Source organism: Hemitrygon akajei, chromosome 21, assembly GCF_048418815.1.
Source record: "Hemitrygon akajei chromosome 21, sHemAka1.3, whole genome shotgun sequence".
Taxonomy (NCBI): Eukaryota; Metazoa; Chordata; class Chondrichthyes; order Myliobatiformes; family Dasyatidae; genus Hemitrygon; species Hemitrygon akajei.
This window is the reverse complement of record NC_133144.1, coordinates 11,094,493-11,122,476: the sequence shown is the minus strand read 5'-3', so window position 1 is coordinate 11,122,476 and position 27,984 is coordinate 11,094,493. Positions and strand designations below refer to the sequence as shown.

The window sequence follows — 27,984 nt, the reverse complement described above, 5'->3', positions numbered from 1 at the left end:
GCCTGCAAGCAGACTAATCTCAAGGTTGTATAGCTTATATACATTTTTGATAATAAAGGGCACTTTGAACATACATCAAGAGCAAGAGAGTAACTAGGAAGAGGGTAGGACCACTCCAAGATAAAGAGGGGAACATTTGCTTGGATGTGGAGAATATGAATGAGGTGCTTAATGAGCACTTTGCTTCAGTACTTACCAAGGAAAAGGATATGGAGGACCAGGAGACCAGTGCTGAGTGCAGCATTTAGAGCAGGAAGTGTTAGACCTCCTAATGAGTACTACGTTGGAGAAGTCCCCAAGGCCTGATGGGATTTACCCTAGGTTATCGAAGGAGGCAAGAAACAATATTGACCAGTATCTGCATGTCCTCTCTAGCCACAAGTGACGTCACAGGGGACTGGTAAGTGGCTAATGTCATACCTCTGAGAAGGGAACAATGAAAAATCCTGCGAACTATAAACCAGTGAGTTTCATGTCAGTTGTAGGAAAATTGTGAAGAAAATTATTAGGGATAGGATTTATGAACATTCAGAAACCCATAGCCTAATTAGGGAGAGCCAGCATGGCTTTGTGTGGGGCAGACAACTTACCAACTAGACTGACAAGGTGATGAGAGAGATTGATGAAGGTAGGGCAGTGGATGTTGTCGACATGTATTCTAGTAAGGCGTTTTTAACAAAGTCCCTCATGGAATATTAATCCAGAAGATTATGTTGCATGGGGTCCACTGCGAATTGGCTATTTGGATTCAGCACTGGCTTGCGCATAGAAGATAGAGGTTAGCAGTTGAAGGGACTCTTTTCACCTGGAGATCTGTAATTAGTGGTGTTTCAGTGTTAGGACCTCTGCTGTTTGTGATGTATATAAATGACCAGGATGAAAATGTAGGTGGGTGGATCAGTAAACTTGCAGATGACACCAAGATTGATGGAGTTGTGGATAGTGTAGAAGACTGGCAAAGAATACAGCACGATATGAATCAGTTGCAGATATGGGCAGAAAAATGGCAGATGGAGTTTAATCCAGTTAAGTGTGAGGTGTTACACCTAGGACAAATACAAGAATACAGTACACTGTTAAGGGCAAGGTCATTAACAATGTTACTGAGCAGTTAGAACTTGGGATACAAGTTCATAGCTCCAAGAAAGTGGCTACACAGGTCAAAAGGATAGATAAGAAGGCTTATGGAAAGCTTGTTTTTATTAGCTGAGGCATTGAGTTCAAAAGTCAAGAGGTTATGTTGCAATTTTATAAAATTCTGGTTAGGCCACATCGGGAGTATTGCATACAGTTCTGGTCTCTCCACCATAAAAAGATGTTGAGGCTTTAGAGAGGGTGCAGAAGAGGTTTACCAGGATGCTGTCTAACTTAGAGGGCATATGTTATCGTGAGAAGTTGGACAAACTTGGGTTGTCTCTTTGGAGCGGCAGAGGCTGAGGGGGAGATCTGATGGAGGATTTCAAGATTATGATAGGCATAGATAGAGTAGACAGTGAGTGCCTTGTTCCCAGGGTAGAAATGTCTAATACAAGAATGCATGCAGTGAAAGCAAGAGGGGCTAGGTTCCAAAATAGATATGAGGGGTATGTTTTTTTTACTCAGAGTGGTGGATGCCTGGATTGCGTTCCCTGGTGTGGTAGAGGCAAATAATTTAGGAGGCTTTTAAGAGACATTTCGATAGGCACATGAATGAGGAAGATGCAGGGATATGGACATTGAGTAGGTAGGAGGGATTAGTGTTTGGGTGTTTTCGATTTACTTTTTAGCTGGTTTGGCACAACATTGTAGGCCAATGGGCTTGTTTCTGTACTATACTGTTCTATGTTCTACGCAAGTACTCACTGTGGGGAAAGAAAAACTATTTCAACAGAATTTTCTCAAAACAAGCTTAAAAACATCAATATTTTAACAGGACAACAGTACTCCTGTACATTTATTCAGACATCAGAAACTTATACCACACACTCTATCCTGAGGGGCCATTTTTCCATGCAGCAGGTGGTAAGGTTAATCGAACAAGTTGCCAGAGGGAGTGGTAAAGGCAAATAAAATGAGTGTTTAAAAGACCTTTGGACAGTTACATGGATAGAGAAGGTAAAAGTTAAAGACAAATTTATTGTTACATGTACATGTATGCACAGATGCAATGAAAAACTTGTAGCAGTATCACAGCACACATCATACAAGCAGCATTCATAAAAATAGCATAAAACATAAATTATATGCTTTTTTTTTTTACAAGAACAATTAGAACAAAAAAATGATTTAGTGCAGAGTGATCAAAGTGGGGCCAAACCAGGGAAAAGGGGCCTAACTCGGCTAGACGTTTTGGTTGGCTTGGATCAGTTGGACTGAAGGACCTAATTTTGTGCTGTAATATGCAAAGCCTCAAAGTTGGGTTTGGTAATTGAACAAATGAACTACAATGCCTACTCTCAAAACATTTGTGGCTGTGACCCACTGCATCAGCAGTCCCGCAAGTCATGCTAATTACAAACCCAAGCCATAAACCAACAGATTCCCAGAGTTAGCAACATTCCTTCTGCCCATTCAGATGATTCAGCATTAAGACCACAAGTGCGTGACTAACTACACCCTCAGTGTATCTCCTGTGGCAGCTAATAAGCTAGGGATAATATTGCACCTTTAATTTAAAAGGCTCCAGCTTGACCCATTACAACTTAGTTTATGGAAAAATCACTTGTGCATTTCTCTCTCACCCTGAAGAAAATAAAATGCATAGTAAGTGATAACTAGCTGTCGACTATCACAGCCAATTCAGAATCAGATTTAATATCACTAGCATACAGTATGTTGTGAAATTCGTTGTTTTGCAGCAGCACATTGCATAAATAATAAAAACTATAAATTACAATAAATATGTTAAAAGAGAAAATTAAATAAGTACATAGTGCAAAAAAGAGAGGGGAGATAGTGTTCATGGATTCATTGTTAATTCAGAAATCTAATGGCGTAGTGGAAGAAGCTGTTCCTGAAATGTTGACTGTGTCTTCAGGCTACTGTACCACCTCCTTGATGGTTCCAGCAGATCTGGGTAGGAGGAGAGAGCATGGGGTGGGGGGTGGTGGGAATGGAAGGAACAGCATTTCTGTGGAATTCATCTGCAACAGAAATTCTAAAACCCTAATCTTGAAATAATCAGCATGTTCACAGAATTCATATTCAGATTCATTTTACTGTCATACACACCAAGGTGTAATGAAATTCCTTGTCATCACCAATCCTGCCATCCAGGATTCCAGTGTGATCATTTACCATAAGAGAATTCATAAACTCTGAGACCTTCCATTGGTCGGGGTTGACTATGGATGTTGTGTCCCAGCTGTCTATTTGATATGCAAACCAACACCCAAGCCAAGGCAGTATGATTTGGAGAGCAAGCTGTTGCCCATACTGCAGACTCCTGCTCCACACACAGCTGATGAATCCAAAGAAACAGCAGAGACCAATACGGTTTAGAACCTACATAAAAATGTGAATAAATGCAAGCAAATTTAATTACAGCTGTTAATGTCCTTTAGACAATCAGTGCCAACTTTATTAGATACAGGAGGTACATAATAGTGGACTCTGAGTGCATTTCTGTATATCATAGAGCACTGCAGCACAGAAACAGGTCGTATGGCCCCATTTACTCCATGTTGAACAATTAATCTGCCAAGTATGTTAGTGATCTAATGCTGCTTTCACCCAGCCAATTCAAGGTTCAATATATTGTGTGTTCAGAGATGTTCTTCTGCACACCACTGTTTTAACATGTGGTTATTGAGTTGCTGTCACCTTCCTGTCAGCTTGAACTAGTCTGGCCATTCTTTAGGGACCTTGCTCATTAAACAAGGTATTTTCACTCACAGAACTGCCTCTCACTGGATGTTTCATGTTTTTACACCATTCTCTGTAAACTCCAGAGAATGCTGTGCGTGAAAGTCCCAAGAGATGAGCAGTTTCTGAGACATGTGCATTAATGAGCAAATATATAGGTATACCTAATAAATTGGCCTCAATGTACATCTCCCATGCAAACATTGCCCAACTTTGCCTCTCTATTTGTCTTATTTTATTTAGAGAAATGACATGCTAACAGGCCCTTCCAGCCCAGTTATACTCATGTGACCAATTAAGACTATAAGACCACAAGACACAGGAGCAGAATGAGACCATTTGGCTGCTCTGCCATTCAATTGTGACTGATCCTTCCCCCCCCCCCCCCCACCCCGGCCTTCTCCCCATAAGCTTGATGTCGTATCCAATCAAGAATCTAACAAGCTCTGCCTTAAGTACATCCAACAACCTGGCCTCCATAGCTGTATATGGTAATAACTTCCACAAGTTCACCACCCTCTGGCTAAAGAAATTTCTTCACATCTCTGTTTTAAGTGGATGCCCCTCCATCATGAGGATGTGCCCTCTTGAACTTGACTCCCTATGGGAAACATCCTTTTCACAACTACCATGTCAAGGCCTTAACATTTGTAAGGTTTCAATGGGATCCCCCCCTCATAATTCTACATTCCACCGAGTACAGACCCAGAGCTATCTAAAGTTCCTTGTATGATAACCCTTTCATTCCCAGAATCACTTGTGAAACTCCTCTGAATGCTCTCCAATACCAGCCTACGAGGAGCTCAAAACTTCGCAATATTCGAAGTAAGGCCTCACCAGTGCCTTATAAAGCTCAGCATCATATCCCTGCCAACCCAGCAAACCCAGAGTTCTTGCATTCTAGACCTCTTGAAATTAATGCTAACACTGCATTTGCCTTCCTCACCATCGACTCAACCTGCAAGTTACCCTTTAGGGTGTTCTACACAAGGACTCCCAAGTCCCTTTGCATCTCATATTTTTGGAATTCCTCCCCCCCCCATTTAGAAAATAGTCTGCACATTTATTTCTTCTACCAAAGTGCATGACCGTGCATTTTCCAACATTGTACTTCATGAGCCACTTTCTTGCCCATTCTCTTAATCTGTCCTTCTGCAGCCTACCCAACACCAAACCCTGTGGAACATCACTGTTACTGACAGCCAACCAAAAAAGGATCTTTTTGTTCCCACTCGCTGCCTCCTACCAATCAGACAATGCTCTAACTATGCCAGTAACTTTCCTGTAATATGATGGGCTCTTAGCTTGGTAAGCAGCATTATGTATGGCACCTCATCAAAGGCCTTCTGAAAGTCTAAACAACATCCACCACATCTCCAATTTCTATCCTACTTGTAATCTCCTCCAAGAATTCCAACAGGTTCATCAGGCAAGATTTTTCCTTACGGAAACCATGCTGACTTTGCCTTACCCTATCCTGTGTCACCAGGTACTCCATAACCTCATTCTTAACAACTGACTCCAACCACTGAGGTCAGGCTAACAAGTTTATAATTGCCTTTCTGCTGCCTTCCTCCTTTCATACCACTGTAATTTCCTCTACTCCACTGAAACACTGTTATGTCAGATTTTACTTTCTCCCTATCAAATTTCAAGTTGAACTCAATCATATTGTGATCACTTTCTCTTAAGGGTTCTTTTACCTTAGTCTCCCTAATCACCTCCAGTTCATTACATAACCCCCAATCCAGTATTGATAACTCCCTGGAAGGCTCAACAAAAAAAAAAACTGCTCTCAAAAGTCAACTCATTTGGTATTCAACAAACTCACTCTCTTGAGATCTACTACCAACCTGATTTTCCCCAATCCACTTGCATGTTGAACTCGCCAATGACTATCATAACATTGCCCTTTTGACATGCTTTTTCTATTTCCCGTTGTAATCTGTGGTCCACATCCCAGCTATTGTTAGGAGGCCTGTATACAAAATGACATCAGGGTCCTTTTACTCTTGCATTTTCTTAACTCAAACCACAAGGATTCAACATCTGATCCTACGTTATATCTTTCTACTGATTCGATGCCATTTTTTACCAGTAGAGTCACCCCACCGCCTCTACCTTCCTATCCCTCTGATACAATTTAACCTGATAATCTGCACGTTTTTGGAATGTGGGATGAAACCAGACCACCCACAAAAAACCCATGTGGCCATGGGGAGAACAACAAGCTCTACTGCAAGGAGACTGTATATTCGCTGCATGACCACATGGGTTTCTTCCGATATGTTGATCAAGATTTCCAAAAACAATGCTACTTTGAAACAACACTGCTCTCCTGCACAGACTCCCATTCTCTGCATAAAATGGAACTCATCCAGGAGTCTAGTGTCACATTTTAATTCCCAAATTTACCATTTAATTTACCATCATTCCTGCACTTACTGACACACAGTGGTTGCCTGATATGCTGATTTCAAAATTTTCATCCTTGCTTTGAAATATCCACAGGGGATCACCCCTCCACATCTCTAGTCTCCAGCACTATGACAACACTTTCCAGAATTCTGACCTTCTGCACATTTCTCATTTGAATCATACTAGAACTGCTGCATCACGTCATATAAGACAGTGATAATAAACCTGATTCTGCCATCACCCTAAGCGCTGGAAGATCTCCCTCTCTGATAAGCTTTTGGCCATCCATCCTAATATTTTTAACTATGCTCCCATAAACAACCTCGACTATTTTGCACAAGTAAAATGCATCACAATCTAGAATTGCCACTGAAATCAGGAGTAAAACCATTAACTGGTATTTCCTGCCATTTCAGGCACATGTTGACAAACATACCCCTCTACAGTCACTGCACTGAGAATCAGATTATTCAGGACTGGCACCAACATGACAATTTATGAACTGTATAGCTTAAACGTGGTTGGGTACCACTAATCCTTAAGGGACAAAGCCCCTTTTTTTGCTTGACCCACTAACCCACTTAGTGGGCTGTTGGGTAATGTTGAAGGCGGGGGGGGGGGGGGGGGGGAATTACCAAAAGGCCAAGAAAGCAATGTTCAAACCATCAGGCTGAAGGCTACCCAGACAGAATATAAGGTGTTGTTCCTCCAACCTGAGTGTGGCCTCATCGCAACAGTAGAGGATGAGGCCACTACATGAAATGACCTACTGAGTTCCACCAGCATTTTGTGTGTGTTGCTTAGATTTCCAACATCTGCAGATTTTCTCCTGTTTGTGATTAGAAACCATAACTACAAGAAAAAATTGCAAACAGATATAAGTCAGTGCAAAGTATCACCTGAACTTCAATGCAGAGGGGATCATTGGTGTTTCTCTTCTACCCAGAAGTATTTATCAGGAGTGCTGCATATGCAGGGCCCTTAGCATTGTTAATGATCCCTCCAATCTGTCTAACAAATTCTTTGACCCCTATCATCAGGCAGGAGATATCGTAGCATTAGGACAAGAACTGTTAGGATGGGAAACAGCTTCTTTAATAAGACTACTGAACTCCCTGCAACCACTAGGTCGCATCTTGTATGAAGCACTAGTAGCTTTATACTGTTTAACGTGTCATAAATGCACATTATTTGTTACTTTATCTGTTGTAATATTATTTTACGTGTAAGGTACATGAGTTTTATGTACTGTGTTGTGCACTTTGGTTCAGAGGAACATTGTTTCATTTGGCGATACCACAGTTAATTACAATAAACTGAGCTTGAACTTGATTTCCTCTCTTTCATCATGGCATTGCAATTTTAAAAAATAAAATTATCCTACATCATGCAGACAAATCTATTGTGATAAAATTAATGCATGTGAAACTGAAACAATAAGCAGAAAAATGGGAAAAACCTCACAGGTCAGGGAGCACCCATGGAAAGAGAAACAGATAACATCTCCTATGGAGACCCTTCGTCAGCATACGGAATTGGACTTGCTAGTCATTACATTAAGATGTAATACAGATAATTTAATCAAAGGAGTAAGGCAAAAATCTGTTCCCAAAAGTCATGCAGTTTACTGAATCACACTGAAGAGTTAATATAGTTGGAAGATATCTTTGTGTCATCTGTAAATGTTGATGCCATTATCAGAAGCAGTAATCTGGCTTGTATCCCGGGCCATGCAATGAGAGGAGGAGGAATTTAAACAAAGTACGTAAGCTGAACTGGCAATATTATTTCTATTACCCAGATATCCAAATGTACACTTCAACTTTCCCAGTCTCTGGGTGAAGAAATTTCCTCTTCTCCACCCTTTATTTTGAGATTGTGATCCCTAGTTCCAGACACCTCAGCCAAGGAGTACAGCAACTCCACATCTAGCCTGCTGTTTAAAATTTTATATGGTTTCAATAAGATTATCACTGTCTTCTAAACTCAAGCTCACCTGCCTAATTTCTCCTCCAGTAACAAACCCACCATCATATAAATCAACCCAGTGAATCTTCACTCCAATCACATGCTACCTTAGGGAGACTGAATCATTTCATTAATATTCCTCATACCATCACCCTATATAGTTGGAACAAGACATCCCTACCCTTGTACTCCTGTGATCTTACAATAAAGGGCAGCATCCTGTTTGCTATCCTGACTGCACATTCACTTCCAGAGATTAACATAAGGGACAGTCTGGACATTCTGTACAAGCCAGACAGTTGGAAGATTCAGAATGCAAGGTTGGACAGTACAATGCTATCGTCATGAAGAATAGCAACTGAAATGCAACTACTGAGTTGGACAAACACGAGGAAATCTGCAGATGCTGGAAATTCAAACAACACACACAAGATTCCAGTGGAACACAACAGGCCAGGTAGCGTCTACAGGGAGAAGCACAGTTGACATTTCGGGCCAGGACCCTTCCTCAGGACTAACTGAAAGGAAAGATAGTAAGAGATTTGAAAGTAGGAGGGGGAGGGGGAAATGCAAAATGATAGAAGACCGGGGGTGGGGTGAAGCTGAGAGCCGGAAAGGTGATTAGCAAAAGGGATACAGAGCTGGAGAAGGGAAAGGATCATGGGATGGGAGGCCTAGGGAGAAAGAAAGGGGGAGGGGAGCACCAGAGGAAGATGGAGAACAAGCAGAGTGATGGGCAGAGAGAGAGAGAAAAGAAGAGGGGGGGGAGAAAAACTAAATATATCAGGGATGGAGTAAGAAGGGGAGGAGGGGAATTAACGGAAGTTAGAGAAGTTAATGTTCATGCCATCAGGTTGGAAGTTACCCAGCCGGTATATAAGGTGTTGTTCCTTCAACCTGAGTGTGGCTTCATCTTGACAGTAGAGGAGGCCATGGATAGACATATCAGAATGGGAATGGGATGTGGAATTAAAATGTATGGCCACTGGGAGATCCTGCTTTCTCTGGCGGACCGAGTGTAGGTGTTCAGCAAAACGGTCTCCCAGTCTGCGTCGGGTCTCACCAATATATAAAAGGCCACACCGGATGCAGTATACCACACCAGCCGACTCACAGGTGAAGTGTCACCTCACCTAGAAGGACTGTCTAGGGCCCTGAATGGTGATGAGGGAGGAAGTGTAAGGGCAGGTGTAGCACTTGTTCCGCTTACAAGGATAAGTGCCAGGAGGGAGATCGTTGGGAAGGGATGGGGGGGACGAATGGACAAGGGAGTCGTGTAGGGAGCGATCCCTGCAGAAAGAGGGGGGAGGGAAAGATGTGCTTGGTAGTGGGATCCCGTTGGAGGTGGCAGAAGTTACGGAGAATTATACATTGGACCCGGAGGCTGGTGGGGTGGTAGGTGAGGACAAGGGGAACCCTATCCCGAGTGGGGTGGCGGGCGGATGGGATGAGGGCAGATGTGCGGGAAATGGGAGAGATGCATTTGAGAGCAGAGTTGATGGTGGAAGAAGGGAAGCCCCTTTGTTTAAAAAAAGAAAGACATCTCCTTCGTCCTGGAATGAAAAGCCTCATCCTGAGAGCAGATGCGGTGGAGACGGAGGAATTGCGAGAAGGGAATAGCATTTTTGCAAGAGACGGGGTGGGAAGAGGAATAGTCCAGGTAGCTGTGAGAGTCTGTAGGCTTATAGTAGATATCAGTAGATAAGCCGTCTCCAGAGGTGGAGACAGAAAGATCAAGAAAGGGGAGTGAGGTGTCGGAAATGGACCAGGTAAATTTGAGGGCAGGGTGAAAGTTGGAGGTAAAGTTAATGAAGTCAACGAGCTCAGCATGCGTGCAGGAGGCAGCGCCAATGCAGTCGTCAATGTAGCGAAGGAAAAGAGCGGGACAGATATCCTTTTGAACTTTGTTTGCCATTTTCTTTTAATTAATTATTGTACAGAGCCTTCTGGGACCAACTTAATAGCCACCCGATTTAACAGATCCATCATAGTTTCAGATTTCAAATGGAAGCATCACATGAATTTCATTTTTACCAAGTTGCCTGCATAAGAAATACCGACCCATTTCTATTACCAAGAACCCTAAAGTCAGAACATGATGACAATGAAGAGCAAAGTTCATTCTCACTGCACAAAAATATAATTAATAATTAGCCAGAATCTCAAGAAAATCTGCTGGATTTTTTAATGTCCATCTTACATTACCTAATTCTATCAGCTTTATCCCCTCTACTGTCCTAAATGCATTGATACTATTTTCCAATCACTTCCTGCAGGAAAATATTCCAAATTCTCACCACTTACTTGGTAAATGAGTTTCTTACAAACTTCCTGTTCGATTTCTTGGTGACCATCTAAAGCTGATGGTCTCTAGATATGCTCTTCCCCACAAAAAGAGTCGTTCTTTTCTGTATTTCTCATTAAAATCTTCATAATTTTAAAAGCTTTTCTCAAGATGGAATAGCATCAAATTAATAATCAAACTACCTAGAACACTATTAACATTTTTCCCCAATTTAGACCAAACATACCAGCAGAAATCTCTAATGTATTTTCCATAAACATGACCCTATGTGGGTTTCTTTCTAGATACTTAAGTTCACAGCTGAAATCAATCTATATTATATTTCCAATATTGTAGCTTTTTAAAAATGCATATTTCACTTTATATGATTATACAAAGGTACTGTTTGTCAGCAAGTCTGTGGAAAAAAAAATCCAGAAATAGAAAATTTAAACATTACAAGCAATATGGAATGCAGTTTTAGCACTTCAATAAATTACAGGGAGATAAATAAACAGCATGTTATTTCCTGAACTCAGTCAGGAAAACGAAAATGCAAGATACTATATCAGTTACTGTAAATGAAAATGTGCAAAACATAACTGAAATACATTATTATCCTTTGAAATACACAGCAGCAATAGAATAATAATCCAAATATAATTCCTGCACACAGTTGTTCCAATGTACATTGTAAAACACTCAGTGACACCCGACCTATTACACGAACCCCATTTCTCCACTTTAAAATAAGTTCTACTGATGTCTCAACTAAGATCTCAAATAATGAGGCTCCACTATATTACAGTTCACACTTGTTTGTAATATTTCCTACAATAGAAAAGGTCACTCAGAAGGCTATTCTGTCTTTCCTCGCAAATATCAGTTCTATTTTTTATCTACTCTGATGACTGCAGATAACCCATTCCTAGTTAATGAGACACATTACCGAGCCGCACACCGCTTTGAATGTCATTGCTGGGAGGACACTCAAATACCGTGGCCCATGGTTGATTGTTAAAAAGTCTTTCAAGACATCAAACAAACTTACTGCCCTTCAAAAGGACTTATTTGTGTTTCCTCTTGATTAAACAACCAGAGTAGAATAAATAAGCAGCTGAAGACCACTGTAGGCTTTCTCTTTAAACTACTTTAAACTAAGTCTGACCTACAAGTGGATTAAACAAAGTGGCACTGCTGTACTGTCAAAAGCTCAGCAGAAAATCTATTGATTAGCAATTTTAGTGTTGGAATCTGACATTTTTATTTATAAATTCTGCAAAACTTTACTCAAATTCTAGGGACAGTTGACTGATCTAGTAAGCACGTCAGTTTCAAGTACTCACAGTGATCCTGAGAGAGATTCCATGCGGGGACTGTTTTTACTGTGACATGTGTAACACAATACCATAAGCTGCAGATGATGACCCAGCTAAAATATGGCAGCTGCTTAACATAAAACTATAACAAGACTTTAACACTAACAATTTTTACAGTGCAAGCGTTCCTAGATAATCTAAGACTAACATCATGTTCCCTAGAGTAGGGCAGAGGACTGCAACAGAAAAACAGACCCTCACAAACCATCACGTATACCAAACTATCAAGCAGCCATTTACATTAATCCTACTTTAGTCTTCCCAAGATTCTTCCATTCACCTAACAATGGGGGCAATTTAATGACCAATTAACCTATTAACCCACATCTTCAGGATGTGTAAAGAAAGATCACATTCATGGGGAGAACATGCAAACTCCACACTGAAAATCAGGATGGAACGCAGGTCATTGGAACTGTGATGTAGAGTTCTGGCTGCTCTATTCAATACTGACTTCAATTAGGCTTCAAAAGCACAACTGTCATAGAAAGGGACTCAAACGCGAGGAAATCTGCAGATGCTGGAAATTCAAGCAACCCACACAAAATGCTGGTGGAACACAGCAGGTCAGGCAGCATCTATAAGGAGAAGTACAGTCAACATTTCGGGCTGAGATCCTTCATCAGGACTAACTGAAAGAAAAGATAGTAAGAGATATGAAAGTGGGTGGGGGGGGGGGGAATCCGAAATGATACGAGAAGACAGGAGGGGGAGGGATAAAGCTAAGAGTAGGAAGTTGATTGGCAAAAGGGATACATAGTTGGAGAAGGGAGAGGATCACAAGACGGGAGGCCTAGGGAGAAAGAAAGGGGGAGGGGAGCACCAGAGGGAGAAGGAGAACAGGCAAGCAGTGATTGTGACAGGGGCAGAGAGAGAGAGAAAAAAGGGGATAATAAATAGGGGATGGGGTAAGAAGGGGAGGAGGGGCATTAACAGAAGTTAGAGAAATCATCTAACTTCTGTTAATGCCCTTCCTCCCCTTCTTACCCCATCGTTTTATTTATTTATTATTCCCCTCCCTTTTTTTTACTTCTCTCTGCCCCTCTCACAATCACTCCTTGCCTGTTCTCCATCTCCCTCTGGTGTTCCCCTCCCCCTTTCTTTCTCCCTAGGCCTCCCATCCCATGATCCTTTCCCTTCTCCAGCTTTGCCATTTGCCAATCAACTTTCCTGCTCTTGGCTTCATCCCTCCCCCTCCAGTCTTCTCCTATCATTTCGGATTCCCCTCCCCTTCCCATATCTCTTACTATCTTTTCTTTCAGTTAGTCCTGACGAAGGGTCTCGGCCCGAAATGTCAACTGTACTTCTTCCTATAGATGCTGCTTGGCCTGCTGCGTTCCACCGGCATTTTGTGAAAGGGACTGCTATGTAGATAAATTTTACTTGGGATGCTCAACCCAAATGATGTACCTGGAGTGGCAGAGAGTGCCTCTGTGATAACCCCTTCAAATGTTTACGAATAACACACTCCATTGCAGCGTATTTATTAATCTGTCCCCTGATCACCACTGTCACATTCTGAAGAACCCATTTATTGAGAAACAGTGTGGAACAGGCCCTCCTGGCCCTTTAAGCTGTGCAGCCCATCATCTCCCAATTTTAACCCTAGCTTAATCATGGGTCAATTTACAAAGACCAATTAACCTACTAATCCATACCGTGGGAGGAAACCAGCACACCCGGAGAAAACCCATGAATTCCATGGGGAAGATATACAGTACAAACTCCTTACAGATATAAAGGGAGCCATTGCTAACTTTTGGGTAAAATGAGCAAATACATGCATTATGTTGATTTAATCTTCCACAAACTAGGATGTTGGTATAGGGTTCACTCAGACCCAGTCTTCATTATGGCACTTGCAGAGAACCAGCTGCTGCAGTAACCAGACAAGAGATCCTGTAGATGCTGGAAATCCAGAGCAACACACACAAAATGCTGGAGGAACTCAGCAGGTCAAGCAGCATCTGTGGAAATGAATAAACAGTTGATGTTTCGGGCTGAGACCCTTCATCAGTACTGGAAGGAAAGCAGGAAGATGCTAGAATAAGAAAGATGAGGAGAGGGGAAGTAGGACAAGCTAGAAGGTAATGAGTGAAGCCAGGTAAGTGGGGGAGGGGGAATGAAGTAAGAAGCTGGGAGGTGATAAGTGGAAAAGGCAAAGGGCTGGAGAAGAAGGAATCTGATAGGAGAGGAGAGTGGATCATGGAAGAAAAGGAAGGAGGCACTAGAGGGAGGTGATAGGCAGGTGAGGAGAAGAAGTTAGAGGTCCAAGTGGGGAAATGAAGACGAGGGTAATGGGAGAAGAAAATTCTACTGCAAATGGAGAATCAATGTACACGCCATCAGGTTGGAGGCTACCTAGATGGAATATGAGATGTTGCTCCTCCAACCTGAGAGTGGCTTCATAGTGGCAAAAGAGGATGCTATCAACCAACATGTCAGAATAGGAATGGGGATAGGAATTGAAATGGTTGGCCACTGGGAAATTCAGCTTTTTGCAGATAGAGTTGAGGTGCTTGGCCACAGATTTGCCTTCCATATTCCCAACTATAACTGGTGATGGTGGGATCTCTGATCAGCAGTTGGCTCATTACTATGTTTAGATTAAACAGTTTTCTTGCAGTTCTGATCTTTACATTTAGAACATTGAGAGTTTAAAGAGAACCTCTGTTGTCAGTTTGAAGAATTAAAAATTGTTGGAATCTGGTAGTGCATCTTAAAAATACTTTGTGGAATCAGAAAGTTTTGAATAGAAAATACTCAAAAAGTACACAAAAATTTCAGAAGCCTGGGTAATTGCAGTTTCTTTATGTCAAAATGCCATGTTTAATAGTTTTAGATATTTTATTGGTTGGATTGGCACTTTACATCTTTACAATGTGCCTTAATGTTCTAACAAATACATATAATGGTCCCCTTAAATGTATCTGTATCTTACGAGGGGTGATTGATAAGCTTGTGGCCTAAGGTAGAAGGAGATGAGTTATACAGCTCTCGTTGCATGCACATGCAGTTCAACTCTTTGAGTGATTATGCAAAAAGTTTGAAGTTAATAACTCATCTCCTTCTTCCTTAGGTCATGAACTTATCAATCACCCCGATTAGTTATTAACTGATGACTAGGTGAGAGTAAGCGTTCGGCACGGACAAGAAGGGCTGAGATGGCCTGCTTCCGTGCTGTAATTGTTGTATGGTTATAAAGGAATACAGAATACAAGTCATGTATTATAAGTCAAAAAAAGTACCAAATACATTGTACTAAAAATACAGTTACAATCACAAAACCCTGTATTCATAAAAATTAAAATCAAATTATAATATTAAAATATAATAATTTTGTTATACAGAAACAATCTAAACCCACTACCAAAGTCAGAGCTGTAAGGAAAAGCAAGAAAAAGGGAGGAAAACCCTTATCATATAATAAAATATATTAGCCACCATCTGTACTTTCACAACAAATCAAAAGTTTTGAAAATAACTCAAAAATGGTCCCCATAATGCATAAAAGTCTTGACTAGATTCAAAAACTGAACATCGGATCTTCTCTAAATTTAAGCATGACATAAAGTAAGCCTGGCAATTATAGACCTGTCAGTTTGACATCAGTGGAGGGTAAATTAATGGAAAGTATTCTTAGAGATAGTATTTATAATTATCTGGATAGACAGGATCTGATTAGGAGTAGCCAGCATGGATTTGTGCGTGGAAGGTCACGTTTGACAAACCTTATTGAATTTTTTGAAGAAGTTACGAGCAATGTTGACGAGGGTAAGGCAGTGGATATAGTCTATATGGACTTCAGCAAGGCCTTTGACAAAGTTCCACATGGAAGGTTAGTTAAGAAGGTTCAGTCATTAGGTATCAATGCTGGAGTAATAAAATGGATTCAACAGTGGCTAGATGGGAGATGCCAGAGAGTAGTGGTGGATAATTGTTTATCGGGATGGAGGCCGGTGACTAGCGGGGTGCCTCAGGGATCTGTTTTGGGCCCAATGTTGTTTGTAATATACATAAATGATCTGGATGATGGGGTGGTAAATTGGATTAGTAAGTATGCAGATGATACTAAGGTAGGAGGTGTTGTGGATAACGAGGTGGGTTTTCAAAGCTTGCAGGGAGATTTATGCCAGTTAGAAGAATGGGCTGAACGTTGGCAGATGGAGTTTAATGCTGAGAAGTGTGAGGTTCTACATTTTGGCAGGAATAATCCAAATAGAACATACAGGGTAAATGGTAGGGCATTGAGGAATGCAGTGGAACAGAGAGATCTAAGAATAACAGTGCATAGTTCCCTGAAGGTGGAGTCTCATGTAGATAGGGTGGTGAAGAAGGCTTTTGGAACGCTGGCCTTTATAAATCAGAGCATTGAGTACAGAAGTTGGGATGTAATGTTAAAATTGTACAAGGCATTGGTAAGGCCAAATTTGGAATATTGTGTACAGTTCTGGTCATCGAATTATAGGAAAGATATCAATAAATTAGAGAGAGTGCAGAGACGATTTACTAGGATGTTACCTGGGTTTCAGCACTTAAGTTACAGAGAAAGGTTGAACAAGTTAGGTCTCTATTCATTGGAGCGTAGAAGGTTGAGGGGGGATTTGATCGAGGTATTTAAAATGTTGAGAGGGATAGATAGAGTTGACGTGAATAGGCTGTTTCCATTGAGAGTAGGGGAGATTCAAACGAGAGGACATGATTTGAGAGTTAGGGGGCAAAAGTTTAAGGGAAACACGAGGGGGTATTTCTTTACTCAGAGAGTGATAGCTGTGTGGAATGAGCTTCCTGTAGAAGTAGTAGAGGCCAGTTCAGTTGTGTCATTTAAGGTAAAATTGGATAGGTATATGGACAGGAAAGGAGTGGAGGGTTATGGGCTGAGTGCGGGTAGGTGGGACTAGGTGAGATTAAGAGTTCGGCACGGACTAGGAGGGCCGGAATGGCCTGTTTCCGTGCTGTGATTGTTATATGGTTATATAACATCCTGTAACCTGTAATGACGTACTTCGAGACACCCATAAAACCCTTTGCTGCAGTCAAAGGACAGCGGTGACTATATCACATCCATTCAGGAGAGCGGCAACCACGTCATCAAGAATAATCAGCTTCCTTTGGTGTTACTGCTTCGTATCTTCTATCCAGCATTAGGGTAAAAAAAATATGGTCAGCCAAATTATGCCGCGTGGAAAGAGAAGGGGGACACTATGGTCAAGAGGCGATGCCAAACATTGTCGGGAAGCAACAAGGAGAGGGAGAGAACAAGAATCGGATGAGGCCAAGGCCGCACGACTCCAGGATCAAAGAATCAGGACAAAAGAGATGAGAGAAGAAGAGACAGAGGAGGAGAGGCATGCACATCTTCGGAATAACAACAGCAGGCACAGGAGGAGGAGAGCGGAAGAGACAAAGGAGTTGAGAAATGCACGTCTCCAAGATCAGAGACAAAGAACAAACAGCAGAGATGAAGAGAGGCACAAGGGTGGCAGATCAACCAGAAATTTTGCCATCAGAAGTGCCCTTTGTTAAACAAGGAGGACCTATATTTGCCTATATGATGCCTTTCTTCTTTAATAAACTGGTTTTTCTTCTTCAATTTCTAAAGCAAAGCAATACCAATAGCATTCAGGAAAATTTAATGTTCATTCTGGTCACATCAGACTGCACTACCTTTCTCTCAAACGGTGCCCCAACGGGTCACCCCGTTGTCTAGTACATCAATAAATTTTAAAAGCTGAGAACCTGAGTTGTAAAATCAGTTCAGTATTGAGATAAATGAAGTTATCCATGCTGGCTCCAAAACATCAGGGAGGACACTTCTGCCCCTCTTCAAAACATTGCCTCCTGGTCATTTGACTTCCTCTGATGAGAACTTTGGCCTAATGTACTCAGGACTTTGTCAGGTTAAGCAGCATTTGTGGAGGCAAAACTCAGCACCTGATGCAGGATCTGAACATGAAATATTTAATATCCCCTGCCTCCAAAGGTGCTGCCTGACCCATTGAGTTCCCCCAATAGTTTGTCTATTTTTTTGCTCCAGATTCCAGCATCTGCAGTCTCTGCTGCTTTTGAAAAGTGGCACGTATGCTAGTGTGAAATGATCTCATTCTTCTGGAAGTATCTGCTGAATGTTGTGCTTATATCTCTGACACTTGAAATTGTCACCTTCTGCTTTGGATATGATGCTAAAAGTATTTCATTAGTTTAAATAGATTTTTAAAAATATATTAAACTAATATATTTTATGAATCCCCAACAAGGACAAACGGGACTAGCCGCGTGAGCACAATTGCAAGTTGTGCCAAAGGGTCAGTTTCTGTAATGTATTGCTTTCTCCTCTTCTCTGGGCCCCTGCCCCAACAGACATTGGAATTTGAAAATGAAGGAACAGCAGTTACATAGATTAAACTTTATTCTCCTTACTCCAAAATATCAGAGTTGTGAAGCTGTATGCAACTTTCAAGTGCAGGTTATTTTCTTCTCCCTCTTTCTTTGATAAACCAAGGTCATGGTCCTTAATACAGTGGAATACCATGGTTTTCTTACTGAATCTTCCTTTCATTACTGAGGTGATAACAGGAACAAAAGTTTGGTACTTGCACAAAATGCCGGAGGAAAGAATAGTTGATGTTCAAGGCCAAGACCCTTCAGCAGGACTGGAGGAAAAAAAAAGGATGAGTCCTGCTGAAGAGCCTCTGCCCGAAATATCAACTGTACTCTTTTCCATAGATGCTGCCTGGCCTGTTGAGTTCCTCCATCATTTTGTGTACATTCCTTGGATTTCCAGAATCTGCACATTTTCTTGTTTGTGATCAGAAGTTTAATATATATTAATTCTGCAAGTACAGCAAACGACAGACATTGAGAGGTTAATGAAAACAAATGCATGCAATTTGTATTAGGACATCAATATTGGTTTATTGTCTTGCTACTGTAAATCTTGGGGCAGCTTTCTTTACATTAAGGATTACAAAATATGTGCCACATTCAGGGTTGAGACAGTTTTTTCTAGTTATGTTGTCTTTCACTGCAAGGTCTTCTTAAAAATAAATTATACCGCTTAAGGAAAGCAAAGACTGTCCATTTGATTACAGTGTTCAATACTGATTAACAGTAATGTAGAAAGACAATGTGGCAATCCAAAGATTGAAAGTACGTATACAGTATACGACTCTGAGATTTATCTTCCTGAAGACAGCCACGACAAATCTCACAAATGGCAAAAAAACATGCAAATAACACAGAGTATTAAACATCAAACTGCAGAGCCCTTGAAACAGCCTAGAAATGTTCACAAAATGCTGGTGGAACACAGCAGGCCAGGCAGCATCTATAAGGAGAAGCACTGTCGACGTTTTGGGCCGAGATGTCAACAGCGCTTCTCCTTATAGATGCTGCCTGGCCTGCTGTGTTCCACCAGCATTTTGTGTGTGTTGTTTGAATTTCCAACATTTGCAGATTTCCTCGTGTTTGCTCTAGGAATGTTCAGTTCAGTTCAATTTTACACTGTGCTGCTCATTGACTGCACCCGTAGAGCCAGTCCACCGCGACCAAAAATCACACAAAAAAAAAGGAGTAACCAGAAACACATATAACACAAAATGCAAATAGAAATGGAATGATATCAAATTTTGGATTGGTGGGAGAGGGGAAAAAAAAGGGAATTTTTTTTAAATGGTGGTATTATGTAAAAGAGGAAGATGCTAGAAATCTAAAAAGCAGAAAACATAGTGCAGAAAACAGTTTTGATATTTTATAATGTAAATGTCATTGGTAGTTACCAAAATACAGTGCAAAACTTGCTTTGCATACCATCCATACATATTAATTCATTGCAACAGGGCATTGAGGAAAATCAAGATAAAACAATAACCAATTGTTACAGCTCTGGGAGTGTTGGGGACAGTATAGTAAGGCTCCAGATAACATTTAGTTCATGCTGTACCTGTCTGGAATGTTTCCTGGGATAGTCTAGGAGAAGCTTTACTCGATCACTTATACAGCGGATTCCAGTTAATTGGGTCATTGGTTAATTAGGAAAGCATCTTATTTGGAAAACTATCGAGAAAATAGCCAGGATTCCCTTCGTTTATTTGGGATACTGTGCCACTTCATTGGAACAGAAGACCGTTGTCGAACAGTTTCTAACTGCACGAATGTCATGTAGCCGTCAGACACTACACTGTGCTTAGAGCAAATCGTTTTTAAATCGCGTGTTTGTGTTCAAAAAGCAGTGATTTTTGTCACTGATAGTTGGTAAGTAATAAACAGTAAGAAAATTCAGAACTGTTTTGTTCATTGCAGTTTCAAGCATTCAGGCTTGGAGATGCCAGAAACAGCCAGGAGTGAAAATAAAATTATTTCACTACTTCAACAAGTTTTTAAAAAATGAACTTGAAGGTATCAACAATCATCTTGAATGTTGCATTAAAATGAAGATTTGGAGGGTGCAATCATCAAAAGCATTGTTTGAAGGCAGTCCGCTGTCTATGTTAGGTGCCTGCACTGATTTTATTCACTTACAGTCAAAAGAACACATCAGCGGACACTGAGTTAATTCCTCTATCAATAACTATTAGTGTCTAATACAGCCATTCTCTACGAGGGCCCTGGCACATTTGAAGGGAGCCACCGTCTGAAAACTGTGAGAAGGGGAGCCCCAAATGTTTGTGGGGGCCCTGGTAACTGAACCGATGAAATACCCAAGCAGCAACCTTCATTGGAGTCAATAGTTTCCCTCCTATTTATAACATCTTTCCAACACACCGTTTGAATTTGGTGCACCTGGTAACACTGTGGGGAAAAAGCCCAAAGATTGTTTATTGCCTTTCCCTCAACGTATTTGGTTGAGAGCAGATTCTACAAGGTAGCTTCCTTGACAAAATCCAGGAACCGAATTGATATCGCAACAAGAGGTGACTTCCGACTGTCATTGTCTAATTTGGAGCCCAATGCCATAAAACTTGCAGAAAAGCACCAAGCTCAAGGATCGCATTAAACTGTATGTTTAATTTCATAGAGTCTTTTTTTTTAAAAAGTTTTGTCCAGTATGTCGGAATGTTCAAGTTTTCTTGGTGTTCAATAATAAATGATTTTCTGTCTATCTGCTCGTGTTGTATTCCTGTTTTAAAGGGGGGCACTGGAAACTGAGAAGAGCTCCTAAAGGGGCCGTGGCCAAAACACGGTTGAGAATCACTGGTCTAATACACAGTTTTATAGTACAGTACTGTAGTAACATTGGTAGTGTTCTAATTTATTCTGCATTTCATTTAAATACAAATTACCATTTAACTGAATAAAGAAGTATGTCTTTTTTATTCCTTTTAACTATTTCCATGAAACTTCGGTTAATTGGGGCGGCCAATTAATTGGGCCAAAATTCAATTAATTGGAATCCACTGTACTGACATGTGAGAACTCTTAAGATACACTAGAGGGAGCTTTACTCTTCATCAGAAAACCAAGCCTCTGCAGGAACTCAATAGTTTTTAATTCTCTGGTCACTTCATTCTTTATGTTTTAAGAATACAGCATGCACTGGGACTTCTTGGGTATTATTGTGACCCAACGTGTAAAATATCTCATTTTTATTTCAATTTGGTGAGTATGAAAAAAATTCAAAGGACCATTAGACTTAAATTAATTCACAGTCGTAAAATGCAATACATGAATATACAGATATTCCCTGCAGCTGGATACTCCTAGTTAGAGTCTTGTAATCATGTTTCAAGGGGCTTGCTTTAGGATACTAAACCATGGAGTTATAAATCTAATAAAGCTGAAATTCCAGCTGTGCATTAAAATTGAAATGCTTTTGGGCCAGAAATATGTTACTAAATAAGACATTGTACGCAACTCTTAATTTTTGTCCAATTATGAAACACTTTAATTATCTACAATATTAAAACTTGAAAAAAAAGACAAGGCAATTTCAATTAGGTGCTGGTTATAAAATGACCTGAATACATAAAAATTCAGCTTCACTCATCCCAACACTGAACTTCTCCCACAATCCATGTACTCACTTTTAAGAAGTCTGGAACTCATGTTCTCAATATTTATTGCTTATTTATTATTTTGTATTGTACAGTTTGCCGTCTTTACACATTGGTTGCTTGTCCTTATGTGTGGTCTTTGATTGATTCTATTGCGATGCTTTGTATTTACTGAGAATGCGGTAAGAAAAATGAATCTGTATCGTATATACACACATATACTTTGATAATAAATTTATTTTGAACTTTGTTTAGTACCAATATAAAAATCATACCAACTCTCCCTAAACAACTTGCTTATTTTTGTCCATGCTGAGCTATAGGGGTTAACTGATAGATAATGGAACACTTCCACTTTCAGCCACTGCAGGCTGAATTTCACCCAATTTAAATACACAGGTTACACATAATACATGCTATATATTTTCAGCCTCCATTGGTTGGAGTTGATCATGGATGTTGCGACCTAACTGTCTACGTTGTTGGCGCAGCACCCACAGTCAATACGCAAACCTGTACACAAACCAGACAATACGATCCAAAGAGTAAGCTGTTGCACTTGCAGCAGGTTCCCCCTCTCCATGCAACTAATGAATCCAAAGTAACGGTAGAGACTGATACAGTTTGGCATCAGTGGCATCACAGGACTTGCCAGTCAGCATTGAACTCAATGTAGGGACTTAGGGACTCCAGCTTGGGGTTTACTCCCGAAGCACTCCCCGTGAGTGGGTATAGCCTCAAGGCAGCAGAGATTTGAGAACAGAGTTTTCTTTCTAGATGAGCTGCCAATCATGGCTGTCTGCTCTAAGTGACAAGCTATATGTACTTTAACATATTTCAGCTCAAGAATTGTCCATGAGCAGAGTATTAAGGTAGGGCTATATAAAGGCACTATATTACACCTCAATGATGAAATCAAACTTTGCCCAAAGACAACTCTGTACCTTTCATATCTACAGGTTATCAAAAAAGGTGTTGTAGAGACACCACAGTCAATGTGCTTACAGTGTGGTCAGTAAACACTTATGCTCAAGAACAGCAAAGCCTATAAAAAGTGGTGGATACAGCCCAGTCCATCACAGGAAAACCCCTACTCACCATTGAGCATATCTACAAGGAGCAGTGCTGCAAGAGAGCAGCATCCAGTATCAAGGAATCCCACATCCTGGCCATCCTCTCTTCTCGCAGGTTCAGGAACAGTTATTACCATTCAACCGTCAGGCTCCTGAACCAGCGTGGATAACTTCACTCACCTCAGCTCTGAATTCATTCCACAACCTATGGATTCATGGCCTCATTTTCAAGGACTCGACAATTCACGTTCAGTATTATTTACTTTTTTTTGTATTTGCACTCAATGTCTTCTTTTGCATATTAGTGTTGATCAGTCTTTGAGTGTAGATTCTACTGTTCTACAGTGACAAACCAGAGGGAATAACTTCATAACTTCACTCACCCCATCACTGAACTGTTTCCACAACCTAATGTCTCCCTTTCAAGGACTCTTCATCTTATGTTTGACATGTATTATTGATTTATTTGTTCTCTTTTGCAGACTGGTTGTCCACCTTTTGAGTAGGCCCACATGAAAACGAAACTGAGGGCTGTACATTTTGACGTAATGTACTTTGATAATAAACTTACTTTGAACTTTGAAATGCCTGCAAGAAAATGAATCTCAGAGTAGTATACGGGGATGTACACGTAGTTTGATAATAAATTTATTTTGTATTATCTATTGATTTCTTCACATTATCATACAAAGGAACGGGCATTACACTAAACAACCGAAATTCAGAAGATTCTTCATAAATTTGCTGTCAGACAATTCTACTGTCCAAAAATCAAGATCCATGATGTGCAACTGATATTCCCTGATCAGTAAACTCTGCCCTTGCTGAGCAGTGGGTCGTGAGATTATGCATAATAATCTATATTGTGCTCATCTCGGGCCCACCACCAGGCAACAGCAGTGAATTCTGTTCAAATCTACTACCATTCCCTTTGCAATCAAGACTTCAGGGTCTACCCAGAGCAACAATCCCCACTATTCTGTATACATCAGAGACATAAGCAACCACCTCGAAGCACCGGGGAAAAGTGCCACCTTTTCTGAGAATTTCTCCAAATACATTGGCAAGATTGGTAAAACACCATCTCCAAGACAAACAAAAATGTTCAGGTCACAATCAACCAGCTCTGGAGGGCAACCACCCCTGCACCTGACAAACTCCCAAAGCTGAAGTTCCACCATGGCACACCATTCCCAAAAGAACTGAGAAAACACCAAGGATATCCTCAAACCACTCTTGGAAAAAGAACAACATCCTCAAATTATGAAAGCCATAGCCCAAAATAACAGCTGAAGATGGTAAAGACAAAATGGGTAGGCACTGAACATTTCAGGTCTTTCCACATCGAGGTAAATCATAAACAGGGGAGAGAGTACAGAACAATCTGCTGCAAACGTCCCATCAAACTCCACCCAATAGTGTCTCTGGATCCCACACTGGACTCATTTGCCACTTCAGAACCCACGGAACTGCAGCAAAATCAAGTCATCCTCTACCCCAAGAAATTGCCTAAAGATAAACAACATAATCACAACTATATGAATGAATGTGGTAACAAAGCATTGTGCAAATCAAGATCTGCAACCAGTTAAATCAACAACTTCATTCAGACTAACTACATCTAAGAAGTCACATTTACTTTCCCCTGTGCATCTATTGAATTTTTGTTAAAGTTTTAAATGACATAACGGATCTGCCCAAACTTCTAAGAAATTAGAGGTGATGCTGTAAGGCACTTATGTGCTTGACCCAGGGCAAATCCACTGAAATCATAATGCCAAGGAGTTTAAAGTTACTGACCCTCTCCACCTCTGATCCCTTGAAGAGGACCCTTTGGTCTTGCTGACATTGGGTAAATGGTTCTTCGTGTGACACCATTCAGCCAGAATTTTTAAATCTCCCTCCTATACTTTTGTTAGCAAAATATAGAAGCTTAAAAATTTAAGCTCTCATCAACACATTCAAAATGATTCAACTATTTCCCTCACAATGCAGTGAGCTTAGCCTTGTTTTCATGAGCCAAGCTGAAGTTTGCGATGCTCACTTCCTGTTTATGATTATGCTGGCAAAGCAAAAGATTCTCAAAAAAACACAGCCTAAAAAAAAACGAGTGGCATGAAACTTCACAAACACCTGTCACAGTCATACAGCTACAGAATAAACTATCATTTCAAAAAAAAGGAAACTGACAGCTCTGTACAGATAACTGTTGAAGCAAATATGAAACTAGTTTGCAGAGCCACAATTATTTCACTTGCTTCAAGCCAATACAAATAGGAAGAAAAATAATATCCAATGTCATTTAACTCACCATCAGGCTAAAATACTCAGAATGCAAGACCCTGGTGACAAGGAGGCACCTAACACATTAGCATTCACATCCTCAAATCTGAAGGCTGGCATGCACCATTTTGGATGCACATTTGTAAAGCAAACAATAATCAAAAACTCCCCCCACCCCTTACATTCTCTTTCACCCTACCGCAAGCACCCCCCCCCCCACTGGACAGTAGATACAAAAGCCCAAAGGCATGTACCACCAAGCTCAAGGACAGCATCTATCCCACTGTTACGGGACTATGAAAGATGGACTCTTGGCCTCACAATCTAACTCGCTATAACCTTGGACTGTACAGTCTGCCTGCACTTTCTCTGTAGCTGTAATACTTTATACTGCACTGTTATTATTTTCCCTTATACTACCTCTGGACTGATGTAATAGAATGATCTGTACAGATTACATGTAAAACAAAGTTTTTCACTGTCTCAGTACATGTGACAGGAATAACCCTATTTACCAATCTAATAAGCCGCCACCAAATGGTACGTGAGGTCACCATTCTTTGGCACCAATTTACAACACCTATCCGACTCCTAATTACAAGTTAAGGCATAAACTGTCAGCTTTAAGAAATAAAAATGATACATTGTTAAAAACAATGTTAACTCGATCTTACAAAATGATTTATTCCAAAATTTCGCTCATTGGCATTAAAAGAGCACACTGAATGCACTCACAGCTGTTTAAAGACTAAACACTCACTTCACAGCCGAGGTGCTTCATCTCTGAGCTAAGTTGTCCTCACTCCCTGCAGCCTCCATGTTGCCGCCTTCACTCGGCATTTAGGCCCCGGTTAGAAACGCCCCTAACAACCTGCCAACCAATACCGGAAGTCGCCTGCCCAATGATTGACACCTTAACCTCGCGGCGCCCAGCAGTCCGGAGGCGGGGCTGACACGCAATCAGCCAATTCGAGCAGGCTATTGGAAAACAGCGCCAGTCGGCCGGTTAGTGGCATGGAGCCATTATTACAACCACTAACCTAATTGACACCATCCCAAACTCAGTAATGGACACTATCCCATCCTTCCTTTAGTGCATACCAGTGGTCACCATCGCCTCCGCCCAATATTTCCAATCCAACAGTCACCATCCCATCCCATCCACCCACTAGTCCAGACCAATGGTCACCATTCCATCCACCCACTAGTCCAAATCAATGGTCACCATCCCCTCCACCCACTAGTCCAAACCAATGGTCACCATCCCCTCCACCCACTAGTCCAAATCAATAGTCACCATCCCCTCCACCCACTAGTCCAAACCAATGGTCACCATTCCCTCCACCCACTGATACAAACCAATGGTCACCATTCCCTCCACCCACTAGTCCAAACCAATAGTCACCATCCCATCCACCCACTAGTCCAAACTAATGGTCACCATCCCCTCCACCTACTAGTCCAAACCAATGGTAACCATCCCCTCCACCCACTAGTCCAAATCAATGGTCACCGTCCCATCCACCCACTAGTCAAAATCAATGGTCACCATCCCATCCACCCACTAGTCCAAATCAATGGTCACCATCCCATCCACCCACTAGTCCAAATCAATGGTCACCATCCCCTCCACCCACTAGTCCAAACCAATAGTCACCATCCCATGCACCCACTACTCCAAACCAATGGTCACCATCCCCTCCACCCACTAGTCCAAATCAATAGTCACCATCCCCTCCACCCACTGATACAAACCAATGGTCACCATTCCCTCCACCCACTAGTCCAAACCAATAGTCACCATCCCATCCACCCACTAGTCCAAACTAATGGTCACCATCCCCTCCACCTACTAGTCCAAACCAATGGTAACCATCCCCTCCACCCACTAGTCCAAATCAATGGTCACCGTCCCATCCACCCACTAGTCCAAATCAATGGTCACCGTCCCATCCACCCACTAGTCAAAATCAATGGTCACCATCCCCTCCACCCACTAGTCTAAACCAATGGTGTCACCATCCCCTCCACCCACTAGTCCAAACCAATAGTCACCATCCCCTCCACCCACTAGTCTAAACCAATGGTCACCATTCCCTCCACCCACTGATACAAATCAATGGTCACCATTCCCTCCACTCACTGGTCCAAACCAATTGTCACCATCCCATCCACCCACTAGTCCAAACCAATGGTCAGCACCCCATCCACCCACTAGTCCAAACTAATTGTTACCATTCCATCTATCCACTAGTCCAAACCAATGGTCACCATCCCATCAACCAACGGATACAAACCAATGGTCACCATCCTCTCCATCCACTAGTCCAAACCAAATGTCAGCACCTCATCCATCAACAATTTCCAAACCAATGGTCACCATCCCCTCAACCCAATATTTCCAATCCAACAGTCACCATCCCATTCCCTCCACCCACTAGTCCAAATCAATGGTCACCATCGCATCCACCCACTGATACAAACCAATGGTCACCATCCCCTCCACCTACTAGTTCAAACCAATGGTCAACATCCTCTCCATCCACTAGTCCACACCAATTGTCACCATCCCCTTCACCCACTAGTCCACACTAATGGTCAACATCCCATCCACTCACTGAAGAGGAAAAGAAATACAAGCTGGAAGCTGATAAGTGAGGCCAGGTGAAGGGGAAGGTAAGTGGATGGGAAGGATGGTGGGGTCTGTAGTGAGAAGCAGAAGAGCTAAGGGCTGAAGAATCTAA

At 41.4% G+C, this 27,984-nt stretch overlaps 1 protein-coding gene across 8 annotated transcripts in view; it reads right to left on the bottom strand.

Annotated features, from left to right (window-relative positions):
- ppip5k1a (diphosphoinositol pentakisphosphate kinase 1a) overlaps positions 1-26,083 on the bottom strand; it is a 251,625-nt gene extending 225,542 nt beyond the window's left edge. For all 8 annotated transcript variants that reach the window (XM_073024800.1, XM_073024802.1, XM_073024804.1 and 5 more), the window contains exon 1: positions 26,001-26,083. The gene's annotated coding sequence lies outside the window, so the exon portion shown is untranslated. The remainder of the gene's footprint in view (positions 1-26,000) is intronic.
- Positions 26,084-27,984: the final 1,901 nt, after the last annotated feature.